General features: G+C 39.7%; 1 protein-coding gene across 7 annotated transcripts in view; it reads left to right on the forward strand.

Moving 5' to 3' along the window:
• LOC136764593 (receptor-type tyrosine-protein phosphatase mu) overlaps positions 1 to 19337 on the forward strand; it is a 224168-nt gene that overhangs the window by 15178 nt on the left and 189653 nt on the right. The window lies entirely within an intron of this gene.

Below are 19337 nucleotides of genomic sequence, written 5' to 3' on the forward strand. Positions count from 1 at the left end.
AAATGTGTTTTGTCGGGGGACAGGCACAGGTTAGCATCTGTCAGTGCTGTTAGGAGGCGGATGTATTTGCCAAATGTCGATCAGTTGCTGAGGAGCACATCCTATTGGGGTTTTGCTATATTGGTACTGCAGTCATGGATAATGTCTCAAACAGTTTGTGTATGGTCTCTCTCTAGCCCTGGAGACTGAGACTGAATGGAAATCCACAAGTTAGGCAGATGCGATTTAGGCAAATGCACAAGCCTGAATATTTGAATATTGTAACTGCACTGGAAACAGAGTAGCTCAGCTTATATTATTACAGCTGAAATGTGTTGTCTACATTTAAACATTTGGGTTTGCTTATTCTAGTGTTGCTTGTTATCTTTTTTTTTTTGTGTGGTATTTATTAGAAATGTTGTAGTCATCCGGTAAAGTCTTAATATTTTTAAAAAGCTTTGAATTGTGCAAATTACATTTCAAAATGATGGTGAAATGAATCCTCCACTGTTCTTAATATATCTGATGTATAAGAAAAAAAAAAATGGAATTTTAACTCGGTATTGTTTGCAATATGCAGTTCTGGCTTTTTATATGGTAATACCAGTATGGTGAATATAAACTTTCATTGCAGATTTTAATCTTTTTAAGTTACTCACTGATTTCACACATCCTGTCCAATTATTTAATGCTCTTGAAACATTATTTTAGAAGTAAAGTGAATAAAAGTAAAATGTCTATCCTTCTGTATCCAGTATCCTTTAAAAGGCATGACTATCTTGGTGGGATTATGCAAGTCCTTTACTTAGAAAATATTTCCACAGTGGACTCATTTGGAGCTCCAAGACAAAGGTCTCTGAGTTTTTGTATGCTCAGTTTGACATCAATGCATTTTGTTAAAGTTTTTTGTGCATTACATGCTCTACTTAACTGGTAGTTAAACCCTATGTTCCCAATGTAGAAAAGCAATATTTAATAGATTGTCTTAGAGGCTTTCTTGTATAATACCATGTCATGCAATAATCCTACTATCACCTCTCTATTATCATTGCAGGTGTGAATGTGCTAACCACTCTGAGAACCTGTATAAATTGTATGCATTATTATGTGTATTAGCAGAGAAATCTAAATGCACAAGATCAGCATACAGTAGAGTATTAACATACTGAGCCGGGGGTAATTATTTTGTGACTCAAGGGGTAGATGCATTTCATCAACTATGCATCTGCATAAACAGGGGGTCATTATCTTAAATTTTTTGTTTGTCGTAGTCCTTTTTTTTTTTTTTTTCTGGATCATTTATCTGTGGGGTGGAAAAGCTCTTTTCATGCATGCCTTGCGTGTATCTCATTTCCAAGGTTAAGTTTAGAACAATTTCAAGCATCAGGAATATAAAATGTATAGTCACTAGCCAGCTAACCATCACTGCAGCACTTAATAAGCTTTTTTCATTTTGCAATGCAAGAGCTTTGAAATCCAGAGGTGATTGCATTTAATCCTTGGCTGGCAATATTGTGTGGGATTGGAGTATTGAAACGCAGCAAAGCAAATAATGAAGGCATATGTTTACCTATAATTCTTCTTACCTTGGGAGATGGATTAAATTGGAACAGTTTGGTTGTTGTCAAATTCTTAACAGTTGCTTTCAAGCATGAACAGTCTCTGGGCTCTTGGAGGATTTACTTAGCAGTCTGAATAGGGAGGTCTTTACTGCTAATAGGACTGAGACGGCAGGCTTAAGCCATGGGCTGCTTTATAGCCTCTTTAGTCACTTGAGGAGATGCAACATCAAACAGTCAGAATCATTGCAGTCTCCATCGCTGTTCTGGGAGTTGCACACAGACCAGTGAATAAATAATTCAGGGCTGCATAAATGCCTTGATGCTGAAACGTGACAAATATTTAACAGCCATGCTCACAGAAGCAGTAGCACTGGGAGATCTTTTTGAGTTTTCAAATCGCTCAAAGCCTTGGGGAACATTTAGCCCTTCAAAATCATTTCCCAAATGAGGTGCACCGAGGTTTTCCTGCAAGGTGCTTTACTTAAAACTCTTAGAAAAAAGAACTGGAATATGTTTGCAAGGGAGAGCTGTTATGTTGTGGGGATTTAGAAGCCATGTGTTTCTTCCTAATCCTTTCTCCTAGCTGTAGCAAGTAGAAGATGAATCAGAACTTTCCAAATCCTATTCTTAAGCCCTTGTGTGGTAGGGGGGAAAAAAAGCTTGAGCTCACTGTTTTTCAGTTCACCTGACTATCATAAGACCGTAGAACATTCAATTTGAGAGAATTTCAGTTTTTTTTTTTCTTCTTCTAATGGGAGACTCAGATTTGCTCTTTCTGGGTTTCAGACTACTAGAAAGAAGAGCAAAAGTCTGGGAAATCTGCTGGATGCTTTCAACTTCACCTGTTAACAATGGCAAATATATAGTTATTAGTTTGCAGTTAGTGTAGGCTTATAGAAAAATGTTATTGATTTTATATTACTGATTATATCAATAAATGTAATTTCTATAATGTCATGACAACTATGGAGGGATGCTTGCTTTATTAATTTGTACTTTATATCTGGGGGTGGGGGGTATGCTTCACTACAGGATAGTATTTATACATTAATAATAACAATGTCTTGTTAAATCTGGCCTTTTCTGCTTAGTATTTGTCACTCTTCATTGTGGCAAAATAATGTAAAAAAAAAAACAATTAGCTCTATCTTTGTACAAGGCAATGAAGATGACGAGTTGTGAGTGAAAGGTTTGTTTTTCAGCTAAATTATACACAGAGCCAGGCTAAATCGTAACTACATTAATGGAGATTGTAACATTTCAGTTGAATGAAATTCTGGTGACTAGGAAAGAGAAAACTGTTTCAGTGTACTATTTTGAAGGGGAAATTGTGGAACCAAAATGATTGATCACCCTTGCTTTTATATTTTTGTAATACATTTTCAGAGGAAATTATATTAATTTCTGATTCTTAGTGTTAGTTGTATTTTGGTAAGATTTACGGGTGAATATTTTAGCAGTGTAATATGAAGCTGTGAACACACATTTTCACACTTGCAGTTAGTGTTACAGAGTTACCTGGAAACTACATAGATGTACATCAGAGAGAGTTTCTATCTGTCTGTCTCACAGAAACACAGTGAAATTATGCACTTTATTTTAGGCTTACGGTGTGGAGCTACACTAATCCCGTGGTTTAGACAAATGATTGCCTATTATCTTAAGATCTTAACTGCGGCACCAGAAAACTGATGGATTAATGAAACACTGCCACTGCTAATTGCTGACATCAGGGTGTTTAGGGCACAAGAAGCCATCACAGGAATAAAAAATAAAAAGACAGTTTGACGATTTCTCTGTGGAGTGCATTAATCAGTGCTGTCCATTGCGGGAGCAGATCACAGTTGCCTGATTGCTCACTGGAGTTGCACTTTATCACCCCATCATAAATAAAATGATCCATTTGCATGTAACCGTAAGAATGCATTCATTGTGACATAGATTGCAAAGGGAAGCTTGGGACAGCTCGGGCATGGAAGTAGACTGGAATGACAATACTTCAATTACTCTCTCTGTTTTGCCAGTGTAAGAGAGATTCTTCAGTGAGCCCACATTGAATTATAAATGATTATTTCAAGATTTTTTTTATGGACAGCCCTTTGATTATAACCAGGACTGCAGCTGAGGCCCTTTGAAATTGCTAAAGTATTCTGCAACTAAACAACTGGCATTAATGACAAAATGGCATCTCCCTCTTAATTGCGAAGCAAACACTGTGATTCTCACATTGCTTATTCATTGCAATATCCCCTTAATAAATATTTTAAAATGTATTGATCATTAATTTTCAATTCATTTGAACCGATCTGTTTTGCTAATGATTTTTTTTATTGATCAGTATTTACCTGAACAACAAATACTCTTTCAGCAGACCATGTTTTTGTTTAGTTTCTTTACTGCTCAGATCAAAGCCTCAAGTTGAATTAAAACCACAAATCTTCAAGCCATGTTCCTATCCCAAATAACAGACCTGATGTTGGCAGATGATTATTGTGTTTACCCAGTGCTAATTCAGCTTTGAGTTCTCAGTTTATATTTTGCAGTTTGGCTGGTGGATTGAAGTTTTGTTTTAATTCTTGCACTTTGTGTGTATATCTACATCTATATGAGTGATTATATATTATAAACAACCACTGTGTTTATGTAACTGTAAAGATGAAGTGACTGTAAGGTCACACTTGCCCCCTTACCCGACCCATTGTCTGACCTGCTTTTCCAGGACACATTGGGATATAGGGTAGGTTACAACAGCAGAAGCCATGAAGCCATAAAGTTACATATGGATGTTGTTATTCAAACAGCAAGGTATTTACTAAAACTAGTATAAGTAACTAAGTAAACAAAACATTCCAGTTCCAGTCATCTTTATTCATTTATTAATTGGACTTTGTCCTCATTTGCTTCAGTTCTTCTGTATAGATCCCATGTTAAATGCCAGCAAGCATTGGCTGTAAGTAGGGAAAGTGTCCTTGTTCTCCATAGCATTGGTGCTACTGCATTCTAATAAAATACCGGCTGTACTGGCAATATTCATGGGGAATTAAAAATACAATTTCCTTGAGAAATAAATATTTTCATTAATACATTTTAATTTAATTGCATTGTGTTATGTTTGTGTCACATCTCCGTGCATTATACCATATCAGATAAACACTGTATCATAAATGTAGAATGGATTTGAAAATGTTTGATAAAAATACAATATTAAAAAAAATAAAAAATCATTACACCCGCATCAATCCCACCCCCCCTTATGCACAGACACAATACCATAGGGGCCACTCATCTTACCAGGTGTCAGATTTTTACCAGAGGCGTTTCTGTTTGCATTTCCCTTTGATTTAACTTACAAACAGTAGATATTTTTTTTTCTCCCCAATTTCAATAACCATGTCTTGTCATTTGCAGACTGACTTCATGCTAGTGTGTTATTTTCAGACTGGAGCTGTGTAACCTTAGAGTATCTGGGCTTGTTTATATAAGTATTTAGATTCAGACCTATTTCTGCATTGTCCTTCATCACATGCAGATGATAATGGTTGCTTGACAACATTGTTCACAGAAACTGCGATATTAAGGAGACTTGCAATTTATCCATCAGGGATTAGACCTTTAAAAATGCATCTGAACAGACAGAGGTCTTCTGTGGCTCCTCTTCACCTGCTTGAGGCTAATGCTGACCTTCTCACAACCGAGCAGAGGGAATATCATTCTTCAAACAAAGTTGTGATCTGGGCCCTCAGTTCTTTTATATTTTTGTCAGAAAAGCAAAGGTGTCAGAACTGACCTTTTGTGGTTAGAGGGCCTATTATATCGCCATTCCAGTGATGCATTTTTAAAAGCATTCGGGTCAGGGGCATATGGACCATCTCTGAACTAAGACACTGGAGAAACATCTAAAGGTTGGCCTACTATGATATTTCAAATGAAGCTTCAATAATTTGCTCTGATGCCAAATATAAAAACACAACAGTGGGCAAAATGTACATTGAGGAATAAGACGTATAGATAACAATAGGTTGCAAATGCAACCCAGGTTATCTGAAAAAGGAAGCACTGCCCAAGGGGTAGGGGTTTCTGCGCACTTCCGTAGGAACCTAATTGAAAACGTCACTCTATCAAAGCTGCCATTGGCTCCTGCGCTCGTCACTCAGAACAGGTCCCTTCCACTTCCTGTTCTATTAAACATGACGTCTGCGCAGGTTCATCCTCTTTTGCTGGGAGCTAGGACTCTCGTGCAACCTTGCAACCCTTGGGCATTGTGGAAGCACTGCCCAAGGGGGAGGGGTTACTGTATAATTGTAGCAAGGGAGGAGGCAGCGAGCTGATAAGGGAGCCTGCCCCGAGGTGACCGCTAGGCGGCCTCGGCAACACAACTCCCGACAGTAATCCCAGGGTCCCTGTTGTGCCACACCTGGGCCACCCAGGAGTGAGGAATGCAGTCACGCTCTTACCAGGAACTGTCTAGAATCAGCATATTCCAAGCGGGGCTAAAGAGGTTAAGTCTTATGCCCGCTGCTTACAATAGCAACGCCGGCTTATGTACTAGTGCAGCTAGGAGTGAGGCCGTAATCTACTTGCACAATATTTGGTGTGGGCAATCAAGCAACTTGTGCGGCCTCCGCATTATCATGGTAGTGGACCCCTGATCCAACAGGAGTCACAGACCCACTGAAAAACAACAATAATACACAGCCGGCTAGTCAACAGAGTAGCCGAGCTGAAAACCAACAATATGTATTGCGTGGCAGCAAGAACATTTCATGCTGCCTCCACGCAGCACAGGAGCATCCTACTCAACTGAACCGTACAGAGTGGAGAGCTCCACTGTGCTGACAACTTAAAATGTCATACAAATGAACTATATACACCGAGCAGGTGAAGCCGACTCTCTCTCTCTCTCTGAAGAGAAGGGAGGAGGGTGAAAAGCCATCAACTCAGTAGGCCTGTTGACATGGAATGGAGACGGCACTTTCAGGAGGTACGCAGGGTTAGGTCGTAGCGTGACCCTGGAGCCATCTCCTGCAAAACGGACACACGATGGGTGTACGGACAGGGCGTGTAACTTACTCATGCATTTTGCAGAGGAGAGTTCCACAGTCTTAAGTGACACTAGCTTCAGCTCAGCTGAGTTCAGTGGCTCAAATGGGGCTTGGGAAAGTGTATCCAGCACTACATCAAGGCGCCATGCGGGCAGTGAAGGGGTGCAAGGAGGCTATAGCTGTCGAGCTCCCTTCAGAAACTGTGCAAAGGCAAAGAGGAGAAACTTCCTGTGTGCCTGTGCAATGGGGATGTGAAAGTACGCATCTTTCAGATCTACCGTGGTGAACCAGTTGCCGGGCTTCATGGCCTGGGACATGGTGCGCAGGTTGAGCATCTTGAAGCGCAACACCTTGAGGTGGCAGTTCAGGCGCCTCAGATCCGAGATGGGGTGGAAACCACCATCTTTCTTGGGTACTAGGAAGTATGGGGAATAGAATCCCTCGTGATGCCCTTAAGGGGACACTTCTCCAGGAGAACGGCGATTTCGACGCATACTGCAGTGTGTCCCTCACTCACATCCACACCATGCATTGGAAGAGGGGTGGACATGTTTGAAACTGTAGGGAGTAGCCAACTGATATAATTTGGACCACCCAATGTGGCCCTCAGTTTCTTCGAGGAGGTCAGGAAGCAGTGGGAGGGCCCGCGTGGTCAGCTGTGAATGCTGACCTCTCTCGAATCTGGAGCGTGGCGGGCAGGATCAGATGGCCAGGGAAGCAGGAGACACTCCACGGCCTTCTGAATTACTGCCCAGACTTCCTGGTCCTGTCCTGCAGGAGCAGGAGGGATGTCCTCACTCAACGGAGGAGGAGGGGTGGATAAGGCCAGTTCCACCTCCATGAGCTCCGCCTCAAGCTCTGAGTCAGCGAGCAGACCCAGAGACTGGCGGTCCTCCTCCCAGGTGGCCTGCCTACTGTCCTCATCCGGGGATGGGGCAGGCACACTCCCCTCAGACTCCAGCGTCATGGTGTGGGAGGGACAGCACCTATTGTGCTGCATGCTCAGCCAGTACAGCGCAGATTTGGTCGATCTTGCTGTTGCATGGATGGCCTCGTCGTGCACTCTGTCTGCGGAGCCGGACCTCTGTCGCTGCTGGCGGGGCGGGGAGGGGGCTAAAGACGACTCGGAAGAGGGGGAGGGAGCCCGTGGGTCGTTCACAAGCTTGCGCAGGGGCACGCACCCCGGGCACGTCAGCCGTGGCAGGTGTGGTCGCGGGAGCCGGCACAGCAGCAGATGCAGGCAGAGTAGCGGGCACAGGAGGCACGGTTGTCTCTGAAGCTGCGTGTTTGGAGGAGGAGACGGAGGGACTCGTGGAGAGGCCGCAGTCCAGAGCCACCGAGCCCCTACCATCACTTGTCGTAGTGGGAGATCACTGGGTGCGGCGGCGATGCAACCGGACAGAACACTGTGTATTTCAAACACCAGGTGCAGGATATAAGTGCTGCATAGACCTGTAGGCTTAACCACACCGTGTGTGCCGGGTGACATGGGGTCTGTGTCCAAGGGGGCCGAGGGTAGAAGCTGGGCCTAAAACCAAGGCCTGCACACAAAGATGAGGAGGCATAGCAGAGCTCGATCCCAGCAAGCTGTAGTGTGGGTGCAAGCTGGCAGAGAAGCTGTGGAGGAAAAAGCCCTGTGGACAAGAAAGCAACACAGCAAGTAGTCAGAATATATAACGCACTATATAAACACGACTATTATTTAAAAAAAGTGTTCTATTTGTACAAAACTGAAATCGAAAGTGCAGCCGGAGCCCCAGTGCGCGGATGAAACAGATTAACTAAATTAAAACGGAGATGATAATAGTCTAATGCACAGACAAGACACAGAGCTCATGTTCTCGGGTCCAGCAAAATGCCAAAAGAGGATGAACCAGCGCAGACGTCATGTTTTATAGAACAGGAAGTGGGAAAGGGACCTGTTCTGAGTGACGTGCGCAGGGGCCAATGGCAGCTTTGATAGTGAGATTTTCTATCGGGTTCCTGCGGAAGTGCGCAGAAACCCTCCCCCTTGGGCAGTGCTTCTGACTTGAAAGATAACGGATCTTTAATTGCACATGGTCTTTAAAAATAAATATACCATCAAATGATGTGTTAAATGCAACTGTCCCATTGCAAATGGTCCTGGGAGAAGGCATATTTAATCAGTGTTGTGAAAACTTGATTTCTGTTTTATTCCCATTGCCTCTCTCCAAAGAAAGTGGCTTTGAAGAAATTTTGTACTGGCTCTCTTTCCTTGGTCAATGAGATTAGAGCTCTAAGTGTTGTTTTAACCTTGTGGGATATTCAGAAATGTGGCAACAAGGCAAACAAAGTAAAACATGCCGCTGGTAATGTGATGCACAACACTGTTATGCAAACACTCTGAAAGTAAAGGGATACGTTTTTCTAAATCTTGTTAGTTCCAATTAGTTAAGAAGTAGACAAACTTCCTTTTTGCCTGCCTATTATAGCACTGAAATATTTGTGATTATTTAAAATGCCATGCTTAAACATGCATGTGCAACTAAAATATGGTACAGCATCCCACCAAAATAAAATTATGCTTAGATTAGTATGAAATTGTATAAAGTCTTGAAAAGCTTTTCACTTAATGCTCATGCATAAACAGGTAGGCTAATTTAGTTGTATTTCTGTCCTACCTCCCTAAAGTAGTCTTTAATTTTGCTATGAGCCACTCTTTGATGAAGCAGGACAGGTTTTTTAAAATCCATCTTTGCCATTGCACTGCGCTGCATTCTTCTTTTTTCTTCTAGATTCTTGCATTAAGCTTAGATCTATGTATATTTAAATGAAAATTAAGTGCGACTGAATCTTTGTTGTTGGTTATAATCTGCCAAATGTAACACCAAGTGCAATACAAAATGTGGACTCAGTTTGTCCAGCAGAGCACTGACTGTCTGGCCAAACACTCAATGTCTGGTGAGATAGGCCTTCATGCTTCAGCCTTTCTCGCAGTCCCTGGATTATCCTGAAGAAATGTATTATCTGCCTCAGACTGCATGACCGCAATAAAATTTAAATAAAATAAGCTGAAGTAATGTGCATTTTACTTACAAAGCTATAAGGCACACATGAAAAATTACAAATAGAGATACAATATTTTATAATCAAAAGAACACTGTTATGGATTTAATTGTTTGGGTCAACAGTTGTCCCACTTCTCTTTTTCAATTAGCCACATTAGCTATATTGAAGCTCTAACCGATGGATATTTAACTCCTTTAATTTAGTTTATTTTGTGAATGGGCTTTAATAATGAATGAACACAATAGTCAATTATAGCACTTCATTTATTGCCTTATTGATTAACCTCTCTGATTTTCAAGACAGCTGAAGGCTTCACAAAGGGTTAGGCCTTTAACCGAATATGCATAAGCCTTGGCAGGGATTTGACTCCCTTAGGAAGGTCTTTGGAGTTACAAACAATTCATTCTATGTTGAAATATCATGGCACAGTTACTATAACCCTGCTGTATAATAAAGCACGTCAGTCTGGCAGTCGACCATTCCCTTGACAAGCGGACACTTTAATTAGCTTTACTGCACAGCTTTCTTACAAATGTATATACACAGAATTGCAAATAGCTGTGCATCGGCAAAAGCTCTTCCCTTTAAATATGCAGCCATAATAAGTCAAAGGTAAAGACATGTAACCCCATTTAAAATGCCTCCGCCTCAGAGGGTAAAAGTTCAGTTGTGAAAGACACATTTTCGCGTTCTGTTCAGAAAAATGTTACTTATTTTTTTAAATCAGGCTCTGAAGGGATGGCAGTTTTTTAAAATGCTTCCTTTTAATAATTGTTTGCTGTTTATAAGAAGTAATTCTTCATCTGCTGGATGGAATAAGGCTTCCATAAAGCAGGTCAGGATTAGGGTCTAAAGATTTAGTCTCATTGGTTAAGTATTATCTAGTATCAGGGAAAGCAATTTAAAAATTCTTCTCTAATGATTATAAGATGCTGTGCAGATTTATCATAAATATTCTTAAAGGTTCCCCTTCATTTCAAGATTAAGACGAACCCCAGACTTCCTCCAATATTCACATCTTATCTTTAAGACACATGCTACTGATCTCCTACAATGGCATGCAATGAAACCTGATCCTCTTAAAAGAAGAGCTGACATTACACTCTAATTCTACCTTGATACTTGCAATTTTTTATAGTCTAATCTAAGCTCCCTTTGCAAAATGATTGGTAGGAGTGACATTCATTTCAGCAGCTGGGTACAAGAGCAGGTCATTGGACATAGTCCCACAGGGCAGTGTGGGTCTAAAGAACTTGACTGCTAATTCTGTGAGAGGGCACACTGCATTTATTGACATTTATTTATTTGTTTAATTATTTTACAAGAAATTTGTTCCAGATTGGAAAACATTTATTGTATGGTATGTTGGTTGTTAAGAGTTTCAATTTTATGGTGGGCAAAGTACTCAACGAAGGTCCTTGATATGTAATAATTGACCATTAAAAAAAAAATATGCCATAGTAATATTCGAAGAGGGATATCTGTTAAGAAGTGGGCAGCAACTGTCCTAAATTCTTTACTATAGCTCTCTTTTTGGCTCATGTAACCATTCTTGTAGAGACATGGCTGTCTGGTGTCTTCCATGGTCTTATAGAAATCCACATTAAAAAAAAATCAAGAAAACAATGGGATTTCTGATTAAGAAGAGAGACAGTGATCCTGTTACCGCAAATCAAATTAAACATTCATATTAAGCGTTCAGAATGCACCAGTAATTAGGTTTTTCAGCATTATGATGTTTATACATTCCTCCGATGAGAATGGATAAACTCCAAATGAACATCTACTGCCATTATTCCCACACTGACACTTTTTAAGTTTTAATTGTAATCTGTTCTGCTATTTATATTTAAAACAGTGCTGGAAGACCACATTACACTTTCTAAATACTTTATGCAAAATGAGAGCGACAGAGTGACAAAGTGGACTCGGTTCTTAGGCCAGTATCCCACTTTTAAAGCTAAATATGTAATCATTGTCAGCTATTGGTTATTTGTAGATTGTATATGATCTTGTTTTTCATTGTACATACATTTATGCTATCCAAAGTAGGCTAGTTTTTAAAAATTATTTTGTTAAATGCAAATTGTAGATTCATGATCTTAACTAAAATAGTTAAACTAAAGTAGTATTTTATGGAAACTTAAACATCATGAGCAGTTTTCTTTTGAGCACCTGCTATTGCATGTTATGAATTAGCCTACTTCCACAATTTCTGTATATGATTAACCAGCAATTTACATTACAACAGTAGTGAGTTGCTAGAACCCCCCCCTCCCAAGAAAAAAAAAAAACTTCCTTTCTGTTCTGTAGTTCTTTCATTGTTGACAGAACTTAAAGAACAAGAGAAGAGCTGAGTGTTAAATCATGCCAAGCCACTTGCATGAAATGCTGTGAGGCAGTGTACTTGACACCAGCCTCAGAAATGAAAAAGTTAAGCAGATTGCTTTAAGTCAGGAAAACAAACTAATCAACATGGTTCTGCACAAATTAAAGATCTGAAACTGGGGATCTGCGGTGGCCCATCTGTCCTGAATACAGGATGAGTCCGGCAATGTGGAAATGACCAAGACACTGCGCTCCTGGGCCACTGTCCAGCTGAGATAGTAAGCGATCCTCACATTGCTCAATCCTCACTCCCCGATTTGGCTCGCCAGGCCCTGGCAGTATTGCACAGCACGCATGTAAGCTGTGTCTGTTTCCTGTTCTGCTTTATGGGGCAAAAAGCATCAGGAAGCATCATTCTGGGCACTTTTTTTTTTGTGTCAGGGACCCCCAGAACGTTACAAGCTTACAGTAGAGTGATCACTTGAACATTCAATTTAATGGTGTTTTAAATGGGATCAAAAATGTTGCCACTTAATACTCCATCCATTATTCTTTCCTAATCAGAATTAAATTCTTAACTTCAAGTTTCCAATGAGGTTAATTCGTGATGTAAATCATTTATTCCCTAGTTGCCTCATATTTTTGTTCTTATGCAATACCTCTGGACAATTTTCCTTTGAGGGTGAGGAAGTACGACTGGAATCCTCCAATCCCAGCCGCCCTCCAGCCACCCATCATTTTACAGACTGTAGGCTGTACAGCATGTGCGAAAGGGTCAGCCCTGATTGGAAGAGAGGCACGTCCCTCACGGCAGACCTACAAACCTGCAGGTGCCCAGGTAGCCAGTATGGGATGCTCGTTAGCAATGAGCCGACAGAGACCCTGCTGATTTAGTCCTCCCTAGCACACGCGGCACTAGGCCAATTGTGCGCCGCCACTGAGCACGATCGGCAACACTGTTTATATAAGACTCCTTTTGGTGTGGCTGTGAGGCTTTTTCTTCCATCACGCTGAGTTTCATTGTAGTTTTTATGGTCTGTATGACGTACAGATAATGGCAGAACTTGTGTTCACACCAGTGTAAATTATCTTGCACATGGAAACAAGAATGATTGATTTAAAATCTGTATCCTCTCTTCTAACTGCCTCAGAGAAAGCTTTACCATCCAGCAATATTTGTAGTTACATGGCTTTTGCAATACTGTTTTATTGTTATTTTGTGACTTACAAAGTACTAGGCTATGCATTATAGTAGCTATAGTAAAGGAGTGTTATTTCACCCAACCATGGATATTGACATAATGCACATACATAATTGGATGCTCTGAGCCCTGCATTCGAACTGATAAGAAAAGCATTACTTATCTTTTTTGAGAGTAGGAAGGTTTTTGGGAAACCTAACAAAATTGTAATTTGAAATCCTATAAGACTTGCATCTAAGGGTGAAACATTTTTCTCCAGTAACAGTGAGTGATATTTTCAGTGACTGTCATTTACACAGAGAACACTGTGGAACCTCAGAGTTGGCATTTGGAAGGCCACCAGTCTGATCTCATTGATATGGCTGTTTTTTTCCGGTGACAAGAGCCAGATTGCGGAGAAGTCCATAAATTGACAGTTTAGGACAGGCATGCAATTGCCTGAGGCAAGCGGAGACGCATTGTGACTGTGTGCTGCTGACTTAGGACAGTCTGCCCTCCTGAGGTTCCATGTCCTTTGTGGTGACAGATTGAGGGAGACAAGGAGCACATGGGTAGGCAAACACCTCACCCAGGCACTCGGTGCCATTTAACAGCTTCCTCATGCTGCTGACATTTCTATTTCCTTTCTCCACCCTGCTCGTCACTTACAGTTTGCATCCTCTTCCACAGATGACAAAGTGATCTGAGCTGACAGAGTGCATTAGAGGTAAAGCTTGGACTTTGCTAGCATTGTAATGTTTAACTAAACCACTTACTGCCAGAGCAGCCATTTCTGTTCCTCATAAACCATAATATAAACATATTAAATTTGAAACCATATACATTTAAAATATAATGTTAATTGTATATTGGATTGAAGTACAGTGCATTGGCAACAAATTTCTGAAATATAAAGAATTATTTTGAAATTTATTTCTAACTGCAAATCACAGACTTCAGAGCATAGACTCTGAACTGTCATCTTGTAGAACCTGTCGTTATAAATATTTTACAATATGTAATGTTTCCCTTCAAATGTGCCAAGCTGTTTCACAATTTTCAAAATTGTATTTTACTTTTAGTTCCCGACATATTAAATACATTACATTTTGTATATTTGTAACACAGTTGATACATAAGCTTTTCAAGGCAGGAACCTGACAAGAATATTTTTTCTTATTGAAAACATGGCTGATTTAACAAATGGCATTAAAATTGTGTTTTCTGTTGGGCATAATATGCCACCAAAATCTCTTTAGCTATACATTGCCAAAAATCCTATCAAGTTTTGGAGGGAAAATCTCCCTCAGACATCTGGAATGCCACAGGATGTACGTGCTGGTATCAATTATATACTTACTCCTTTGGAAAAAAAATGGCAGCCTTCCCCAGTTTTCTGTCAATGCAAAATACACAGGACTTTAATACATAGATCTTGAAGCTCTGTGAAGAATACAATGTGCGTTAATGTGGCATTGTTAACTTTTTCACATCATCAAACAAAAGTACCTATTCTGTACTATGTTCTTCTCAGACATTCGAATTTTATTGCATTAATATCCCAGTATGTCAAGCATTTGGTAATTAATTAATCATAAAGAACCTCCTTTGCTAATGGAGGCGCATGTGAATTCTTGTGCAGGTTTAATGACTTGGTTTATCTGCCAGTGGCAAGTTCAGGGGCTTTATTGGCAATGAAAGATGTCTAGGATTCACTGAGGAAATGGCCCATTACTGCAGCGCATAAGGTACTGGGGAAACAAGCCACCAGTTCTATGATTGTACAAAAGCACACTTTTATCATTGCACAAGCTTCAATAACATGTCAGCTGGCCTTTAGAGAAGCATGTTGTTCGGATTTTTTGTTTGTCAAAACTAAACTGTAAATTGTTAGATGGTTACATACGCCTCCTTTGTCAGTTCCTGCCAACTGGAGCAAGATATAGCGTGCCAAGCCAATGCCTGAAGAAAAAAAAAAGGAAAAAGAATAAAGAATTTGCATATTATTCTAATACCAGCCATGACTGCCCAGAAATTACTCGGCATGATAGCATAATGAATGCAGTGCCTTGTAGCTTTCCATATAAAGCCGCATGCCACTTTTATAAATAATTCATAGTAGCCTCAAGGCAATAAATCAGTGAGGCAAGAACTAAGAAAATTAGCTACCAATTAGTGTTTATTTATGATGATCGCTTTTTTTTTCTCCCTTTCTCCCTCATACCAAAAAATCAACATAGTGGACTCTTCACTGTAACATGCACATCAAAGTAACCCGTTTACACATGGGGCTTTCAGAATAAGGTCACTGGAAAAGAGAGTTATCCCCTCACCCACATATTTGACTTTAAAATCCCCTGAAATGATCAGCAGGACAAACAGAGCTGATTTTAGAGGTGAATATTGACTACATAGTAGATAGGATCACTTTATGGCAACATTATTTGATGAATTCACGTTAGTCAACAACGCCTACAGCTTAACTGTTTATTTATTTATTAGTTTAAAGTGTCCGGCCTCTGTGGCTGGTTGACCTGCACAGAAGATCCTGATGGTACTTAACAATTGCTGTAGGAACAGGCAGAAGGTCATTGGTTTCTTTAAATCCAGCTGGGGAAGTGAAAGCCCCCACCAGCAGCATAAACCCCTTGATGTTCACTAGGGAAACACTGCCGAGCAGTATGGAAACCGAGAGATAAATTCACGAGCACTGGCTTAGAGAGTTAGTGGGAAGGCAGAGAACAAAAAGCAGTGGCACAATATGGGAAAAGGAGGTTTGTGGAAGAGGGGAGGATGTTTGACTTGGCATTCTCAGGCTCGTCCACAATCAGGGTTCCATTTATAGCATCTGTGTAAAAGGCGATTTGATAGGGGTGGGGGGTATGCCCAGAGAAATATGTAATGTGAACCTGTGTTCGGCCCTCCCAGCTGTGCCTTGTTGCAGATATGTAAGTCGGGTGTGTGTTGTGAAGGAGGGCAGGGTATGTAGGCAGGGTAATGTCAGATTCACAGAACGCTATAAAAAGCTCAGTATAAAATTGTTTGAATATCTCTTTTGCCTGCAGCTTTTTATAAGCTTCCAATAATTTGAACTATGTAGCGATATATTAAGCAAAAAAAAAAAAAAGTATTTTGTTCCTGTGGAATAAATCTCTATACCAGGCTTCTTATTGTTTGGATGTAGGGTATCAAAAGGTGGGCTGATGGCCAGAACATGTCTTGGCATCCATAAAATAAACCTGTCATAATATCTATGTTAAGTATGGCATATGTTTTATATAATACATTGTCAATCAGTCCGTTTAAGGAACCAGTTTTGTAATGAGAGCAAATTAAGGGATCTTCCCCATAATTTGCAGCTGCTGGCCAAATGGAAGCCTGATATCTTTGACTTTGTTAATTTGATTTTTCTTTTTTTTTTGCAATCTCCTCTTGCTGTCAGCAAATGGTCACATGAACACCAGCTAAATGCCTAATAAATCTACAGGCAAGGCTTGTGGCTGACTTGTGTGTAGCTGACTTTAAAAATATTTGATGGTACATTGCTCCTGTCCCTCAGTAGCTGTCAGTTTGTATTTATTACATCTGCTCCCATTACAGAGAGATGCTGGTCTGTCCCCAGGGATGCTCCTCTTTGGGTGTAGATGTCAAAAGCTATTGTAGTGTCACAGTCAATCAATTATCCACATTGACACTTAGAAAACAGTGCTACATTTTAATGACTAATTAGAAAATGCCTTGGTTAGCACTCATTCCCTTGGTAGAGCATTATTATGGTTTAAATTACACATTAGAATCCTTTTCTAAAAGTGTGGACGTTTCACAGCGTAACTGTTATTTATCATAGGAAGGTTTTTACAGAAATAAATCTTGCTTTGTGGTTCATTACACTTGTTTCTTCTTTTTACCACTGGTGGTATCATGTCATTGACACAACGAGGGAAAACTAAACATATAATCAGTTTTGCTGCAAATTGAGGTGCACACACGAGTGTCATTTTGCCTATATAGGTTGAAATATTTATATTTTTCATTTCTCTTAGCATTCTCAAGAATGAAGATGAGCCTGAAAAGGGCTTTGTATACTTTTGTGTGCTGCACCATGTATGCCAACTAATCTTTCCAAAATAAAAATCCTGCCTTTGATGAAAATTATAGATCATTCATTCCCTACCTGGTACAATATAGTCATGTAATCTGACTTGTTGGAGAAAATGAATTCTGGTTTCTTTACTTTTTTCAATATATTTATTCTATCTTAATTTTCCATAAAATGTATTCCAGTACCCTGGCTACTATTCTGCTTTCCCATGCCATGATTCTGCAATTCTAGGATTTCTATTGAAGAAGTGTAATGAAGATTAAAGTAAATACTGGGATTTATTGGAGTTGTAAATAAATAGCTTTTAGGGTCAGAGCTACAATATTCTCAACAGCCTGGCAGCACAGATGGCTAGATACATAAAAAAAAAAAAAACCTTTACTCAAAATTATGCTTTTACTTAAAGATCATCTGGATTTACATTATTTAATCTTAAGTCAATGGCTTCCATGAGGGGTTGATTTAATCATAAACCATACTACATATTTAGCTCAGCACATCTCAGCGTGGTATTCTGAAGCCATAGGTCACTGCAAGAACTCAGATGCCCTACCATTAGAATTTATATTTGTGTGTTTTATGCATTTCATATAACTTTCATCCAGTAATGTTCACAGTTTGAATTGCATTACTTGATATCCTCCTAACTGTTCATGGTTTTCATGTTGCTGGTAGTGATTTAAAATGTGTATTAATTTCTTCATTCTGGAATTTGGTATATTAGCTAAACCTAAACTAGCACAGTATGTCAGCTCAACATAACACTGTGCTGTCGGTCAGTTGATTAATTCCTACTTCCTTTGGTACGGTTAGCTATGAATGTCTGTTCCTCTGAAGGCAAATTCATCTGTATTGTATATTTTGTTTATGGCATGTACAGAACAAACCAAGGCTACTGACTATTTGGCTTCAGAGGTCCCAATTTATCCACAGCTGACAAATCACATATTTTACACCTTAACACACAAGGTTTTTCCTTTTCCTCCCTGGTTCTCATTCTTCATGGCCTGATATCAGCAGGAAACAGAAACTTGAGTCAGACGGGGAGAGGTTCCTCCCAGGGGAGCCATTGTGAATAATAACCAGAGATGACCTCAGTGTGAATAGACAACATCTGGACAGAGGGGTCTATACTCACAAATGCGTTCCGAGAGCACATTAAAAGGGAACAGGGTTGTTCACCTCTTTTTACAGTGCCAGGCTGTTAAACTGCTAAGCGGGGTAGTTTGTATCCCGCATCTTTGTTTCTTCATTTATACAGGCTATTTGATTTTCTGTTTGCTGATTTACCTTTCTGTGAAACGAGAGCCTCCTATACAACTTCTGAAAGCTTATTAAAATGGAATGCACATAGAAAATAAATTAGTGTCAGACAATTCCCTTTTGTCTATTTGTAAAGTATTCCACTGGAACACTGACATAATTGTTATTTCCTCAGTCTCAGCTTTGAGAACTCTTCTCAGAATCGAAGTTCACTGCAATACATTACTACAGTGTCAAATCTTAGCTAAAACAAGAGCAGACAATCATACGTGACAGCTGTAGCATGATATGAAACGGTTAAAGTTTAATACAAAGCAAATGGTATGAAATTCTCCTTTTAAGATATTATCTTGACCTTAGTTTCCCACTAAAGTACAGTACCATGTATACAAACAAACTGTAACATAAACATAATATGGCAGCTTTTACTTGGGGCTATGTAAATCAACTATAGTTTATTTCCAATTAGAATAGGATTTGGCTCCTGGTCTAAACCAAATCTATCTTCCATCTATGTAGTATTTGCATTTTTATGTTACTCTGTTTTTTATTTATTTACCACTTGCATTTATCTCCTTTGTTCAATAATTGTAGAATTCCTTCCATGTCTTCTTCTGTGAGTGAAGATATTCATCTGTTTATTTCAGCAATTTTTCTGTGCAGTCTTTGTGGTGCCCCAACATCCTTCTGCATCACAGCTGTGATGTATGGAGTAGCTTTTCAGTCACAGTGAGTTCATAGCAAATGGGTTTCATGCTTTACAAGAAATAAAAATCCACATGATTTAAGGATATTTGACCAAGGATTTTAAGGAAAATACATTAACTTTGGAAGAGGGGTTAAAATCTGC

Source organism: Amia ocellicauda, chromosome 2, assembly GCF_036373705.1.
Source record: "Amia ocellicauda isolate fAmiCal2 chromosome 2, fAmiCal2.hap1, whole genome shotgun sequence".
NCBI lineage: Eukaryota > Metazoa > Chordata > Actinopteri > Amiiformes > Amiidae > Amia > Amia ocellicauda.